Genomic DNA, 16,257 nt, shown 5'->3' on the forward strand with positions numbered 1-16,257 from the left:
AGTTACCTAGCTATATTAAGAATGAGTTCAAGTTTTGTTTATACCAACAGATAGAATTAATATACAACAATTAGAACTCTTCCAAGCAAGTGATGCGACAACCAAAAACAAAAGTAATAACCAATTGTAATCGATTAAATTACACTGATAGTGTAACGTTTCTTTACAGCGCCACTGCATATAAATGTAAATCCATTATGAATACGCCAACAACTGATGAAATAGAAATCATTGGATGAACTATATATGACTATCATTTTAGAATAGGTAGAGCAATTAAAACATATTCCGCAACAAGCATCTCTTGATATTAGTACAAATTACTCCCGCTAGAAAAGATAAACAAAGAAAAATAAAGGCAGAATCAGAATTTAAAGTTTATGAGTTCAGAATTTATCATCAAATTCATAGCTTGTCTTGGTTATTGGATTCGCAATTAAATACATATTTAATGTATTTGCTAATATAAATACAGAATCTAGCAAAACTACAACCCGTACGTTACACTCTAGTGAAGAAAATTAAAGTCCATTAAAACAATAGACATAGAAAATATAGGGATTAGAAACGAAAACCAGTAAGTCCCAGAGTCATCCATCCATAAATAATCCAGGTACACGAAGCATTTCGCACGTGTTCCTGTAACCTATCCTAACGCAAGCATCAATGGATGATTTCACGTCATATATCCATCAATCCGGGACTCAATCTGAACATGAGTTCACAAAACTCAACCTGATTAAGAGCTCCATCTCCATCCAAATCTCCTTCAGCCAACATACAAACAAGCTCATCATCTCTCAATTCATGCAATCCCATTAATGTAGTGTTTCTCTTCAAACTTTCAAATGTTATTAGCCCTATGCTTACATCCATCAGCAAGCTAAAACCATTGCATAATTCCATCATAAACCTTTCTGCACCCAATGTTTCAATCATTGAGGGAAAGTAATCCTCAAAACCAAAAGGATCCTCAAGATGAGCAACAGCCGCCATGCATGAAAGAGCTGATTTCGCCTCAATAATTTTACCTGTTGAGACATAATATAATGAAATAATTAAAAGTCTTTTTCTATCAAACAACTTATACCTTTTAGATAAGTCGGTCGTGCCATTCAACATGGTACTAGAGTAGGCAAAAAAAAAAAAAAAGTCCATGTTCGTAACTCAACCCATAAGCTAGCTTAGGAGCTGAGCATTGTGCAAGACCAAAGGATTCCATCCTCATGAATATAGAATATCCAATACCCCCTCCAGCACTCCCAACTGGAGCGTGGACAACATAATATGGAGGCTCAACATTAAGTAAATCAAGTATTGGGATGAGACTGGCGGAGCCAGAATTTGAAGCTTATGGGTTCGGCATTGCAATCCTTTTAAGTTACTGGGTTCTAAATTATATATTTATATATATTCAATGAATTTTTTAAGTGAAATATAGTGTATGAACAAAAGTTACTGGGTTCGGCCGAACCCACATCCGGTGCTGTAGCTCCGCCACTGTTGCTCAAGACCATTTAAAGAGACCAAAAGGATGCTATTCCACCAATGTGAGATATTCCACACAGAGGTTCTAAGTTCTCTAAAAAGGAAAAAAAGAAGAAGAAGAAAATTTACACATATTGCATAAATGAGAATCAGGTCCACGCGTAACCACAGTGAGACATAATATAATTAAGCAGTTAAAAGTATATATTATCTAACAACTTAATTAAATAAATCGGTCACAGAAATTAACAATTCAACATTTACCTAAAGAGAGAGAGCAGATGCAAAAGTATTCTTTTTGAGAAGCCTCGGAAAAGAAAAGAAGAAAAGTGAAAGATAGTACTGTTAATAATTGATTGTTGGGAATAACCTGAGGCAACGAGTACGAGAAGAATTAATTATATATATACAAAAATAGAATTTTTTTGGAGCTCGTGAAATTATTGGCTTTACAGTTACAGGTTAATATATCAATATGGCTGTATTTGATGTGTCCACAATTGCTATTTCGTTGGTTATACTATAGTTCTCCTTCCTGGAAGTTGCATGATAATCAGAAAACCGTATAAGTGGTCTCATAAGATATGCCTATTCCAGATGATAAAGATGTTTGTGGACTCTTTGGTAAAGGTTATATGGCTTGTCACTGACGTATACAGCTAATTTTTAGGGCAACTGCGGATTTAGAATCTGAAATTTATGGATTATTACGGCAACATCAAGTTAATATACAATAATAATGAGGTTTACAATTATATATTTATAAATATTTAATAATTTTTTTTATGAAGGGGAAACTTGGCGTAACTGGTAAAGTTGTTGTCATGTGACCAGGAGGTCATAGCTCGCGCCGTGGAAACAACCTCTTCTAGAAATGCAAGATAAGGCTGTGTACAATAGACTCTTGTAGTCTAGTCCTTCCCGAACCCCGCGCATAGCGGAAACTTAATGCACCATGCTGCCATTTTTAATGAATATTATTGAGTTTACAAATTCGCCCCTAACTACTGTCCATGCAATAGTCCCAACGCTAAATTTAGATCAACTATTTATTGTATTTTTTCTGAATGGAGAATGTCTTTGGTAGGGAAATGTACGAAGTTGGATAAGTGAAAGAGAAGGATTGGGTGAAAATGAAACCTTATAGTACAGTTGCATTAATTGCACCCACAGCTTAGCCTTAGGAGGTAAAAAGTTATTTACTTCAATTTAGGCGTAATGGTTTCCTAGCCACTTAGACTTGTACCGAATTTTAAAGCTAATACATGAATTTTGAATTTTTCCATTTAAACACTCGAACTTGACAGAATGAGTACAAATAAATACATACAGTAATACGTGTATATCAATTGCTCTGATATGTACAACACGTCATATACTAGACTATATATTACTTACATGTGTTATTTGTGGGTCATATTCTTAAATACTAAATAAACAGAAAAAAAGTTAAAAATAAATAAAAAAGAAAAAAGAAAGAGAAAAAAAGACATGACACTTCCCTCTGTCCACCCACCTCTCCCTTCTTCTCCGTTCACCACTTCCATTCCTTTCCTTATTTTTTTTCTTCTTTTTTTTCCTTTTCTTCAGTGGATAATTTTGAATTCTAAAGATTAACAATAATGTATGAGTATTAGTCGGCGTAAGTAATATAAAATTAAAATTTCCACTCGTAAGTAATTGAGTGCCAATTCACATGCATAATATCTCTTTTTCTTTCTCCCTTCCACCTCTCCAAATAAATAAAATAAAATAAAACTTTTCGCTTATAAATGAGTGAAATCATTTTCCTCATTTTATGAAAAAATATCGTTTTTTTCATCAAAAAAATATTTAACTAAAAAATAATTTTTGTCGTATCAAATACACCTAATTAAACATGAGGGACCATAAATTTGTGACCACTTGGGGACAAGTAACATGAAATCTGTTTTTTCCCAGAGGCAAGTAGGATAAGTATGAAAATAGTGAATATTCCTTGAATAAAACTATACAAGGGTCTTAATTTTCATCATTTTAATTTCCTTGGCCATACTTGGAAGGTTCACTGCGGCTTCCTCCCTAGTTTTAAACGTGTGTTTTGGCACCATCTCAATTAGTTATTTTTGTTGTTGTTAAATAACCGTAGTATGATGACCAATTTATATTTGCTCTGTCTTTTAACTTATTTGCTATCTCCACCAATATATGTATAAGGTTTTTCCTACTAAGGTTTACACAGATGAGAAGGAATCACTTAGTCGTATTTTTTGTGTATGCTGGAATTTGATCATATGTCTCGAAGATTTGCCTCCACTTCATTCGGACACTAAATCACACCTTTGGGTGAAAATTTAGTTAGGTTTTTGGTAATAAATTAATTAACTAATATGTGATTTACATGCTTTTTTAGGTTATTTGAGTCATGGAAAAATATAATTATGGAAAACTATAATTACTTATTACGGTTTATAGAGCCATAATAACTAATTTGTCTTTTCCTGGGTGAAAATTCTAATAAATTGTATCTAATTATTAATTTATTATGACAGCAGATATCACGTAATTTCTGCGGAAAAAGCATAAGTACTTCCCCGAAATATAATCGAATTTTCAACTACATGCTTTTATTTTGCTGAGGTCCTTCATTCAACCCAGACCGCTACATCCCAAGTGATGAAATGTGCACGCCTAGCCAAATCTGACACGTGTATTTTCCATTTAATATATTTTTTTTTCCTTTTTTTCTTCTTCTTCTTTCCATCACCATCCACCACTTTTTCACCATTAAAACAATTCACAGCTTCTTCCGCAGGTAGTGCTTGAATAAATTGTCATCCCAATGAATTTATTTATTCCTACTCGTTTTTGTAATACTTTTTTACTGGTTACATTTTACATAGTTCTTCCATCCTTCCATTTGAATCATTAAGTTGTTTGTGCTAATTAAATCATTGTATTTTCCATATAATTAAATAAGACTTTAAATTCTCACTTACACCATGAAATTTTAACTTTAATAGATAGGAGAGAGGAGATGAAATTTAAAAAATAAAGAATTGCCGGAGTTGAAGAGGAAAAGGATGGTAGTCGATGGATTTTCAATAATCAAGTGTTGTGCCTCTACTATATTATTGTAACGACCTATAGGTCATCTAGAGTTTTAAATCCTAATTTTGTATTTTGAAACTCCAAATATCTCATTTTAACCTTCCTCAATTTGTGTGCGCAGTCCGTATCTTTTTTTCGGTAAGCTTTTATGTAATTAATAAAATGTGAAATTATGCCTTAATAATCCATTTGAGATGACTTCGATTTATGTTTTGAGCAAACGTATTCGGATTTTTTGTTTCGACGGTCCCGGTTGGTCCGTATCGTGATTTGAGACCTGGGCGTATACCGGAATCAAATTCGAGATCCCTAGCTCGAGTTACCGCATTTTGTCGAAAATTTGAAGTCTAAAGGTTTAATGAATACAAATATTTGACCAAAGTTTGACTTTATTGCTATCGGGTCCGGATTTTAGTTTCTAAGCTTTGTATATGTTCATTTCTATATATATGACTTGTTTGCAAAATTTGGTGAAAACGGAGTTGGTTTGACGTGATTCGGACTTCCGATTGTTGAAATAGAAGTTCTTGAGTTTCATTGAAAGTTTCAATTGATTTGGTGTCTGATTCGTTGTTCTATATACTATTTTGGCGATTTGATCGCGCGAGCAAGTTTATATGATATTTTTGGACTTGTGTGCATGTTTGGTTTGGAGCCTCGGGGGATCGAGTGAGTTTCGGATAGGCTACAAAGTGGATTTGGACTTAAATTCATAGCTGATGCATTGTGTTTCTGGTGTCTGTTGCAGATCTAGCATTTGCGAGATCTAGCTCGCATTTGAGAAGAAACCTTCGCTTTTGCGAGCCTAGGCATGGTTGGGGGGTCCTCGCATTTGCGAGATAAAGTTCGCAACTGTGAACTTGCCATTTCCGCTTTTGTGAAGGCAGAGTCGCATTTGTGACTCAACACATTTTTGATGATCTTCGCAATTGCGAAGAAAGGTCCGCATTTGCGAGGGCATCAGGGTTCGCATTTGTGACGAATTTATCGCAATTGTGATCACTTGGATTCTGAGAGGAGTTCACAATTGCGACCACTTTCTCGCAATTGTGAACAAGATATCGCAATTGCGACATCTGCAGGTGGGTAAAAGCTAGTTAGCCAGGATTTCTCTCATTCTTTCAAACTTTCAAACCTAGAAATCCTAGAGGCGATTTTTCCAAGAGCACTTCTTCCCAATTTATTGGTAAGTGATTCTAACCTACTTTTTTCAATTACCCAATACATTTCATAAGATTTCAACCTAAAATCTAGGATTTTCATGGTGGAAATTGGGGATTTGGGTAGAATTAGGGATTTTTGTAAAATTAGAATTTAGACTTAAAATTGAGGTCAGATTTTGAAATAAATTACATAGCCAGGCTCGGGGATGAATGGGTAATCGGGTTTTGGTCCGAATTTTGAGTTTGGACCAAGCGGGCCCGGGAGTTGACTTTTGTTAACTTTTTTAATAATGACCTAAATTGAACCTTTTTTATTCTTGGGTAGTTCCTAAGGCTTATTAGTTTGGTTGATAATTTGCTAGATTTAGTTGTTTCGGAGCCTTATTCAAAAGGCAAAGCTGTGTTGAGCTTTGAGTCAATTTTTGGAGCGAGATAAGTGTCGTGGTTAACCTTGACTTGAGGAATTAGGACTTGTTTGCTTATTTGCTACATGTCTAAGTATTGGGTACAACGTATTTGTGACATGACGAGTACTTATGCATTATTTTTGGGTTAAAGCATGCGGGTGGGACTTATTACTTGTAATTTACTTCCTTCTTTGATAGTGATATCCATGCTTAGACTAGTTTATTATTAAATTGATCATTCTTTCCGCATTTATGCGTTATTTGTGATATTTGAGTATTGTATCGGAAGTTGAGGTTGGTATTGTGAAACCATTATTGACGTAAGGCTTGTTCTTGCTTATTCTATCTCCGTATTGTTATATATTTATTGTTACATGGTAAGGGAGAGTATTAAATCACGAAGGGTGATGTCGTACCGAGTGTTGTTGCAATTATTGATTAATACATGATGAGGAAGAAAGTTAAAGCACGAAGGGTGAAGCCGTGTCGTATTTATTGTTTCATGATGAAATTGAGAGTAAAAGCACGAAGAGTGATGTCATGCCATATTTATCATTTTATGGAGATATTGAAAGTAAAAGCACGAAGGGTGATGCCATGCCATTATTACTGTTTCATGGTGAGGTTGAGAGTAAAAGCACTAAAGGTGTTGTCGTGTAGCTTTTATTCATTACCGTTATCTGTTTCATTTGCTGAAGGTTTATTGACTGTTTCATGTGGTCATTCCCTGTTGTAGTTACCGTATCTTGTACCCCTTTCGCAGGTCCCTTCCCAATAGTACATGTTTAGCCTTTATTTGTTGTTATGTTGTACGTATATTTTCGTCTATACAAGTTTAATTACGTAGATGTCCTATCATAGCCTCGTCACTACCTCATCGAGGTTAGTCTCGACACTTACAGAGCACATTGGGTTGGTTGTACTCATATTATACTCTGCACTCCTTGTACAGATTTCGGTACTGGTCCCAACTATCCGTAAGGTACATCTGCTTGGATTAGCTTATTTGGAGACTCGAGGTAGATTTGCTGGCGTCCGCAAACCTTGAAGTCCGCTTTCCTCTTTTTATGCTTACTGTTTATTTCATTTGAGACAGTTGTACTTATTTTAGACCCTACTTGTAGAACCTCTAGAAGCTCGTGTACTTGTGACTCCAGATCCGGGTTGTACTAGATATTAGATTATTATGTTATTTCGTACTTTATTTTGGACTTCATTGCTGTTTAATTGGTTAAGTTGTTTGAAGTGTTTGAAATTGGTAAAGAATTACTCTAACATTGGCTTGCCTAGCAAGTGAAATTTTAGGCGCCATCACGATCCCAAGGGTGGAAATTTTGGATCGTGACAAGTTGGTCACTAGGTTTCTTAGGTCTCATGAGTCACGAGCAGGCTTATTAGAATCTTGAGGATCTGTAAGGAGACGTCTGGACTTATCTTCCATAGGCTATGGAGTTTTGGAACAATTTCACTTTTATTCTTCCATGTCGTGCGGTTTTATTCTATCATTGCTGATTGAAGTCTTTTATTCTCGTTCTCTTGCAGATGGCGAGAACACGTACTGCATCCTCAGCAGGACATCAGTCGGAGCCCCCAGTGGCAGCTCCTATGAGAGGCAGAGGTCGAGGCAGAACTCAGCCTAGAGCTCGAACAACAGCAACAATAGTGGAGCCTCATGTGGATTTTGATGAGGAGGTTCCGGCTCAGACTGTACCTGTTGGACCAGATCAACTCTCGTAGGGGTTCATCTCCACCCTAATATTTTAGGACGCTCTAGTCCATTTGGTGGGCCTTATGGAGAGTGTGGCCCAGACCGGTACATTTTTTGTGGCACCAGTCATCTCTCAGGCTGGGGGAGGAGCACAGACTCCCGCTACTCACACTCCGGAGCAGATGACTCCCAAGTATCAGACACCAACAACCCCGACAGCTGGGGTAGTTCAGCCGGTTATTGCGGCTCAGGCCGGTGATAGGCTCGCCATGTCTTCTGAGGGCTTATTGAGATTGGAAAAGCTTACAAAGCTCTTCCCAGTTCACTTCAGTAGTGCACCTTCTGAGGACCCACAAGATTATCTTGACCGCTGCCATAAGGTGTTGCCGAACATGGGTATAGTTGAGACCAATGGGATCGATTTTGATGTGTTTCAGATGACGGGTTCTGCTAAGAGGTGGTAGAAGGATTATGTATCGACCAGGACAATTGGGTCGCCTGCTCTCACGTGGGACCAGTTCTCTTAGCTATTTCTAGTGAAGTTCCTTCCAATCACACTGAGAGAGGATTACCGCAGGTAGTTTGAGTGTCTCCAGCAGGGAAGTATGATTGTTACTCAGTACGAGACCGTTTTGTGGATCTAGCCCGTCATGATATCATTCTGCTTCCTACTGAGAGAGAGGGTGGGGAGGTTTATTGATGGACTCACTCACCCTATCAGGCTATAGATGGACAAGGAGACCGGAAGTGAGATTTCCTTGCAGACGGTTGCTAATGTCGCCAGGTGGATCGAGATGGTTCTTGCACAAGAGAGAGGGTTGGGGTCTAATAAAAGGCCTCGTAATTTCGGTGGGTTCAGTGGTGCCTCGTCAGGAGGCATAAGTAATTTTGGTAGAGGCCATCCTCCCAAGCCATTTCATTCAGCGCTCCAGGCATCCCACAGTGCTTCGAGTGCCCACGACCCTCATATGTCTAATTCCAACCAGCTAGCCTATAGTGCACCACCAGTTCCTTAGTGCACCTCCGCTTCAGTGTTTTTAGGGTGGTTACTCAGGTCGACAGGGTCAGTTTCAGGGTCAGCATTCATAGTAGTCGAGGTCCTGTTATACTTATGGTGATTCGAGGCACATTGCTAGATTTTTGCCCTCGGGCACTGGGTAGCTCACAGCAGTAGGGTTCTCGTGCCATGGTCCCAAGCACCAATTGCTTCACCGCTCGCTCATCCAACTAGAGGTAGGGGTTAGGTAGCTAGAGGTGGAAGTCAGGCCACTAGAGTGGAGGAGGCCGCTAGAGGTGGAGGCCAGCCAGCTAGGGCCCGTCCCTGAGACATAGTTCAGAGTAGAAGGGCTCCGCCCCGACTTTATGCTTTCCCAGCTAGGCCTGAGGCTGAGTCATCTGACGTTGTTATCACATGTATTATTCCAGTTTGCCAAAGAGATGCTTCAGTTCTATTTTATCCGGGCTCTATTTATTCCTACATGTCATCCTATTTTGCTTCATATCTTGTTGTGCCTCGTGAATCTTTGAGTGCTCCTATGTATGTGTCCACACCTGTGGGAGATTCTATTATTGTAGATCGTGTCTATCATTCGTGTGTGGTTACCATTGGGAGTCTCAAGACTAGCGTAGATCTCCTACTTCTCTATATGGTAGATTTTGATGTCATCTTGGGTATGGATTGGTTATCACCTTATCATGCTATATTGGAATGTTACTTTAAGACGGTGACCTTAGCCTTGCCGGAGTTGCCTCAATTAGAGTGGGGGGGGACTCTTGGCCATTTTATCAGTAGGGTTATCTCTTATGTGAAGGCTCGACATATGGTCGAGAAGGTATGTCTAGCTTATTTGGCATATGTCCATGATTCTAGTGTGGAGGTTCCTTCCGTGGATTTAGTACCAGTTGTTCGTGAGTTTCCAGAGGTATTTCCTACAGATCTGTCGGGGATGCCACCCGATAGACACATTGACTTCTATATTGATTTGACTCTGGGCACTCAGCCCAGTTCTATTCCCCCATACTGTATGGCCCTGCCAGAGTTGAAAGAATTGAAGGAGTAGTTACAAGATTTACTAGGGCTTCATTAGGCCTAGTGTCTCGCCATGGGGTGGGGCTGTGTTGTTCATGAATAAGAAAGATAGATCGATGAGGATGTTCATAGATTACCGGTAGTTGAACAAAGTCACCATCAAGAACAAGTATCCATTGCCGAGGATTGATGACTTATTTGATCAGCTTGAGGGTGCCAATGTGTTTTCAAAGATTGATTTAAGGTCTAGCTACCATCAGTTGAGGATTAGGGCATATGATGTCCCTAATATAGCTTTTCGGACTCGATACTTGCATTATGAGTTTCTAACGATGTCATTAGGGTTGAAAAATACCCCAGCAACATTTATGGATTTAATGAACCAGGTGTTCAAGCCCTATTTGGACTGCTTTGTAATTGTGTTTTTTGATGATATCTTGATCTACCCCCACAGTTGAGAGGAACATAAGCAGCATCTTAAGATTGTACTTCAAACTCTGAGAGAGATATATGCCAAGTTTTCATAGTGCGAGTTTTGGTTGGACTTATTGGTCTTCTTGGGGCACATCGTATCGGCAGAGGGCATACAGGTGGATCCTAAGATGATTAAGGCGGTTTAGAACTGGCCTAGACCCACTTCAGCTACAGAGATTCGGAGTTTCTTGGGCTTGGCAGGTTATTACCGTCGGTTTGTGGAGGGGTTTTCATCTATAACAGCCTCATTGACCAGGTTGACCCAGAAGGGTCCCCGTTTAGATGGTCAGATGAGTGTGAAGCGATATTTCAGAAGCTCAAGACTGCTTTGACTACGGCGCCAATGTTTGTGTTGCCCACAGGTTAGGGATCGTACGCAGTTTATTGAGATGCGTCTCATATTAGGCTCAGTGTAGTATTAATGTAGGATGGTAGGGTGATTGCATATGCGTCGCGGCAGTTGAAGGTTCATGAGAAGAATTATCCTGTCATGACTAAGAGTTGGCCGCCATTGTTCATGCACTGAAGATTTGAAGGCACTATCTTTACAGCGTGTCATGCGAGGTATTCACGGATCATCAGAGTCTACAGTATTTGATCAAACAAAAGGATCTCAATTTGAGGTAGATGAGGTGGTTGGAGCTATTGAAAGACTATGATATCACCATCTTGTATCATCCCGGGAAGGCCAATGTGGTGGCAAAGCCTTGAGTAGAAAGGCAGTGAGTATAGGCAGCCTTGCGTATATTCCAGTTGGTAAGAGACCGCTTGCATCAGATGTTCATGCCTTGGCCAATGTGAGGTTAGATGTCTCAGAGCCTAGTCGGATTCTAGCTTGCACAGTCGCTCGGTCTTCCTTGTATGAGTGCATCAAAGAGCGGCAGTATGATGACCCTCATTTGCTTATCCTCGGTGCGGAACGATGGTGCCAAGTAGGTTACTGTTGGAGATGATAGAGTTTTGAGGATGCAAGGTCGTATTTGTATGCCCAATGTAGATGGGCTTTGTGAGTGACTCTTGAGGAGGCCCACAGTTCCCGGTATTCTATTCATCAGGGTACTTCCAAGTTGTATCAGCACTTGCGGCAGCATTATTGGTGGAGGAGGATGAAGAAGGATATAGTTGCATATGTAGCTCGGTGTCTAAATTGTCAGCAAGTAAATTTACGAGCACTAGAGGCATGGTGGTTTGCTTCAGAAGTTAGAGATTCCTGAGTGGAAGTGAGCCTATCACCATAGATTTTGTTGTTGAACTCCCACGGACTCAGAGGAAGTTCGATGCGGTATGAGTTATTGTGGACAGGCTGACCAAGTCAGCGCATTTCATTCCTGTGTCAGTTACCTATTCTTCGGAGCAGTTGTCTGAGATCTACATCCGCGAGATTTCCCGTCTTCACGGTGTGCCTGTGTCTATCATTTCTGATCGAGGTATTCATTTCACCTCGCATTTTTGGAGGGCAATATAGCGTGAGTTGGGCATGCATATTGAGTTAAGCATAATATTTCATCCTCAGATGGGCGGACAGTTCGAGCGCACTATTAAGATATAGGAGGATATGCTTCGCACTTGTGTTATAAATTTCAAGGGTTCTTGGGATCAGTTCTTGCCACTTGCGGAGTTTGCCTACAACAATAGCTACCAGTCGAGCATTCAGATGGCTCCATATGAAGCATTGTACGGGAGGCGGTGCCGTTCGCCAGTTGGATGGTTCGAGCAGGGAGAGGCTCTGTTGTTGGGTAAAGATTTGGTACCAATGCCTTGGATAAGGTCAAGACTATTCAGGATCGACTTCGCACAACTCAATCTAGGAAGAAGAGTTATGTTGACCGTAGAGTTCATGATGTTGTATTCATGGTCGGAGAGAGGGTATTGCTTCGGATTTCACCCATGAAGGGTATGATGAGGTTCGGAAAGAAAGGTAAGTTGAGCCCTAGGTATATATGACCCTTTGAGATTCTTCACATAGTGGGTGAGGTGGCCTACAAGCTTGCATTGCCATCTAGTCAGTTCATCTAGTGTTTCATGTGTCCAAGCTCCGGAAGTATCACGGAGATCCATCCAATGTGTTAAATTTTAATTTAGTCCAGTTAAACAAGGATTTGACTTATGAGGAGGAGCCGCTGGCTATCTAGCTCGGCAAGTCCGACAATTGAGGTCTAAGAGTTATCCTTCAGTTCGAGTGCAATGGAGAGGTTAGTCGATCGAGGCATCCACTTGGGAGTCTGAGTCAGACATGCGGAGTAGATATCCCAACCTTTTCACCGGTCCAGAACTTTTCTATGTCCGTTCGAGGATGAATGATTATTTTAGAGGTGGAGAATATGATTAGAGTTTTAAACCCTAATTTTGTATTTTGAAACCTCAAATATCTCATTTAAGCCTTTCTTGATTTGCGTGCGTAGTCTGTATCTTTTTTTACGGGAGGCTTTTATGTTAAAAATTGATAAAATGTGAAATTATACCTTAAAAACTCATTTGAGTTGACTTCGGTCAACATTTTGAGCAAACGGACCCGGATCCGTGTTCTAACGGTCTTGGTGGGTCCGTATTGTGATTTGAGACGTGGGCGTGCCCGGAATCGAATTCGGTGGTCCCTAGTTCGAGTTACCGCATTTTCTCAAAAATTTGAAGTCTAAAGTTTTAATGAATATAAAGATTTAACCAAAGTTTGACTTTAATTCTATCGGGTCTTAATTTTTGTTCTAGAGCTTGGTATATGCTCATTTCTATATTTATGACTTGTCTGCAAAATTTAGTGAAAACGGAGTTAGTTTGACGTGATTTGGACGTCCAGTTGTTGAAATAGAAGTTCATGAGTATCATTGAAAGTTTCATTTAATTTGGTGTCTGATTAATTGTTCTATGTATTATTTTGGCAATTTGATCGCGCGAGCAAGTTCGTATGGTCTTTTTGGACTTGTGTGCATGTTTGGTTTGGAGCTCCGGGGGCTCGGGTGAGTTTTGGATAGACTACGGAGTGAATATAGACTTAGAATTCATAGCTAATGCATTGTGTTTCTGGTGTCTGTTGCAGATCTCACATTTGCAAGATCTGGCTCGCATTTGCAAAGAACCTTTACTTTTTCGATCCTGGGCATGGCTGGTGGGTCCTCGCATTTGCGAGGTAAAGTTCGCAATTGCGAACTTGCCACTTCCACTTTTGTGAAGGTAGAGTCGCATTTGTGACTCAACACATTTTTTATAATCTTCGTAATTGCGAAGAAAGGTCCGCATTTGTGAGGGCATCAGTGTTCGCATTTGCGATCACTAGGATTCTTAGAGGAGTTTGCAAATGCGACCTCTTTCTTGAAATTGCGATGTTCGCAATTGCAAACAAGATATCGCAATTGCGACATCTGTAACTAGGTAAAAGCTGAGTTAGACGGGATTTCTCTCATTCTTTCAAACTTTCAAACCTAGAAACCCTAGAAGCAATTTTTCCAAGAGCTCTTCTTCCCCAATTCATTGGTAACTAATTCTAACCTACTTTCTTTCAATTACCCAATACATTTTCAACTTAAAATCTAGGATTTTCATGGTAGAAATTGGGGATTTGGGTAGAATTAGGGTTTTTTATAAAATTAAAATTTCGACCTCAAATTGAGGTCGGATTTCAAAACAAATTACATAACCGGGTTCGGGGGTGAACGAGTAATCGGGTTTTGGTCTGAATTTCGAGTTTGGGCCAAGGGAGCCCAATAATGACCTAAATTGAACCTTTTTCATTCTTGGGTAGTTCCTAAGGCTTATTATGAATCGTTCGGTTGATAATTTGTTAGATTTAGTTGGTTCAGAGGCTTGTTCGAAAGACAAAGCTGTGGTTGAGCTTTGAGTCAATTTTTGAAGCGAGGTAAGTGTCGTGGTTAACCTTGACTTCAGGGATTAGGACTTGTTTTCCTATTTGCTACATTTTTAAGTGTTGGGTACAACGTATATGTGAGGTGACGAGTACTTATGTATTGTTGTTGGGTTAAAGCATGCGGGTGGGACTTGTTACTTGTAATTTACTTTCTTCTTTGATCATGATATCCATGCTTAGACTAGTTTATTATTAAATTGATCGTTCATTCCGCATTTATGAGTTATTTGTGATAATTGAGTATTGTATCTGAAGTTGAGGTTGGTATTGTGAAACCATTATTGACGTAAGGCTTGTTCTTACTTATTCTATCTCCCTATTGTTATATGTTCATTGTTACATGGTAAGGTAAAGTGTTAAATCACGAAGGGTGACGTCGTACCGAGTGTTGTTGCAATTATTGATTAATACATGATGAGGAAGAGAGTTAAAACATGAAGGGTGATTTCGTGCAATATCTATTGTTTCATGATGAAATTGAGAGTAAAAGCACGAAGGGTGATGTCGTACCGTATTTATCATTTTATGGAGAGATTGAGAATAAAAGCACGAACGGTGATGTCATTCCATTATTACTGTTTCATGGTGAGGTTGAGAGTAAAAGAACGAAGGGTGATGTCGTACAGTTTTTTTTCGATATGTATATCCGTTTCATTTGCTGAAGGTTTATTGATTGTTTCATGTAGTCATTCCTTGTTGTAGTTACCATATCTTGTACCCTTTTCGCATGTCCCTTCCCAATACTACATGTTTAGCCTTCATTTGTTGTTATGTTATATGTATATTTCTGTATGTACAGGTTTAATTACGTGGGTGTCCTGTCATAGCCTCGTCACTACCTCGTCGAGGTTAGGCTCGACACTTAGGGAGTACATTGGGTCGATTGTACTCATACTATACTATGCACTCCATGTGCAGATTTCGATACTGGTCCTAGCTATCCATGAGGCGCATCAGCTTAGATTAGCGTATTTTGAGAATCGAGGTAGATCTGATGGCGTCCGCAGACCTTGAAGTCCGCTTTCCTCTTTCCCTGTTTACTGTTTATTTCATTCGAGACAGTTGTACTTATTTATGACCTTACTTGTAGAACCTCTAGAAGCTCGTGTACTTGTGACTCCAGATTCGGGTTGTACTAGATATTGGATTATTATGTTATTTCGTACTTTATTTTGGATTTCATTATTGTTTAATTGGTTAAATTGTTCAAAGTGTTTAAATTTGATAAAGAATTACTCTAACGATGACTTGCCTATTAAGTGAAATGTGAGGATCCATCACGATCCCGAAGGTGGGATTTCCGGATCGTGACAATTATGATAGATTTTTTCTATTTTAGATAAGAAGTGAAATAGGGAAGGGAGAAAGCAATAATCACCAGAGTGAGAAGAGGGAGGTGGTGGTGGTAATAATAGTGGTGGCAGTATTGGAGAAAGGTTGTGGCTATGACAAAGTGGCGGAGTAGAAGAGAAAACAAAAAAAATGAGAAGAGAAAAAGAAAAAAGAAAAGAAGAGAAGAAAAAGAAAAAGAAAAAGAAAATTAGAGGCTTCTCACTCTTTGAGAAAGTGAAACACGCTCTCTTTGCTACCTCATTACTTCGGGAGGTAATAGTTCCCTTTCAAACAAGTTGGAAAGATAATAGGACCCTGTAAAGATAACATGTATAATTAAAAATTCGGTTATAATTCAGGGGTATACTTATGCATTTTTCTAATTTCTTCTACATAGATATTTGTATATTTTTGTGATTGTGATAAAGATTCATCTAACAAGTTTTCCTTGGTCTTTGTAGCGTGAATCGACATGGAGTTTAAAAAATTAAAATTTTTTGAAATTTGTTGCCTTAAAGGAGTAATAACATTTGTGTAACTATAAGACTTTTGAAACTTTTAGTTTGAACATGCTATAATATTCTTGTGACTATAAAAGTTTCTTTTTATGTATAAAATGAGAATTTAAAGTTAAATTATATTCAAGTATATAAATGTGTTGCTTTTGTTGTATAGACTAAAAAAATAATGTCACATAAACTTGAACG

General features: G+C 38.9%; 1 long non-coding RNA gene across 1 annotated transcript; it reads right to left on the reverse strand.

Annotated features, from left to right (window-relative positions):
• Positions 1 to 392: 392 nt before the first annotated feature.
• Positions 393 to 1,865, reverse strand: LOC104227946 (uncharacterized). Its single transcript, XR_711219.2, has 2 exons — positions 1,753 to 1,865; positions 393 to 1,031 (listed from the first exon to the last, which is right to left on the reverse strand). It is a non-coding gene; the product is annotated as an uncharacterized lncRNA (long non-coding RNA).
• Between the last annotated feature and the right edge of the window lie 14,392 nt (positions 1,866 to 16,257).

Source organism: Nicotiana sylvestris, chromosome 8, assembly GCF_000393655.2.
Source record: "Nicotiana sylvestris chromosome 8, ASM39365v2, whole genome shotgun sequence".
Lineage (NCBI taxonomy): Eukaryota > Viridiplantae > Streptophyta > Magnoliopsida > Solanales > Solanaceae > Nicotiana > Nicotiana sylvestris.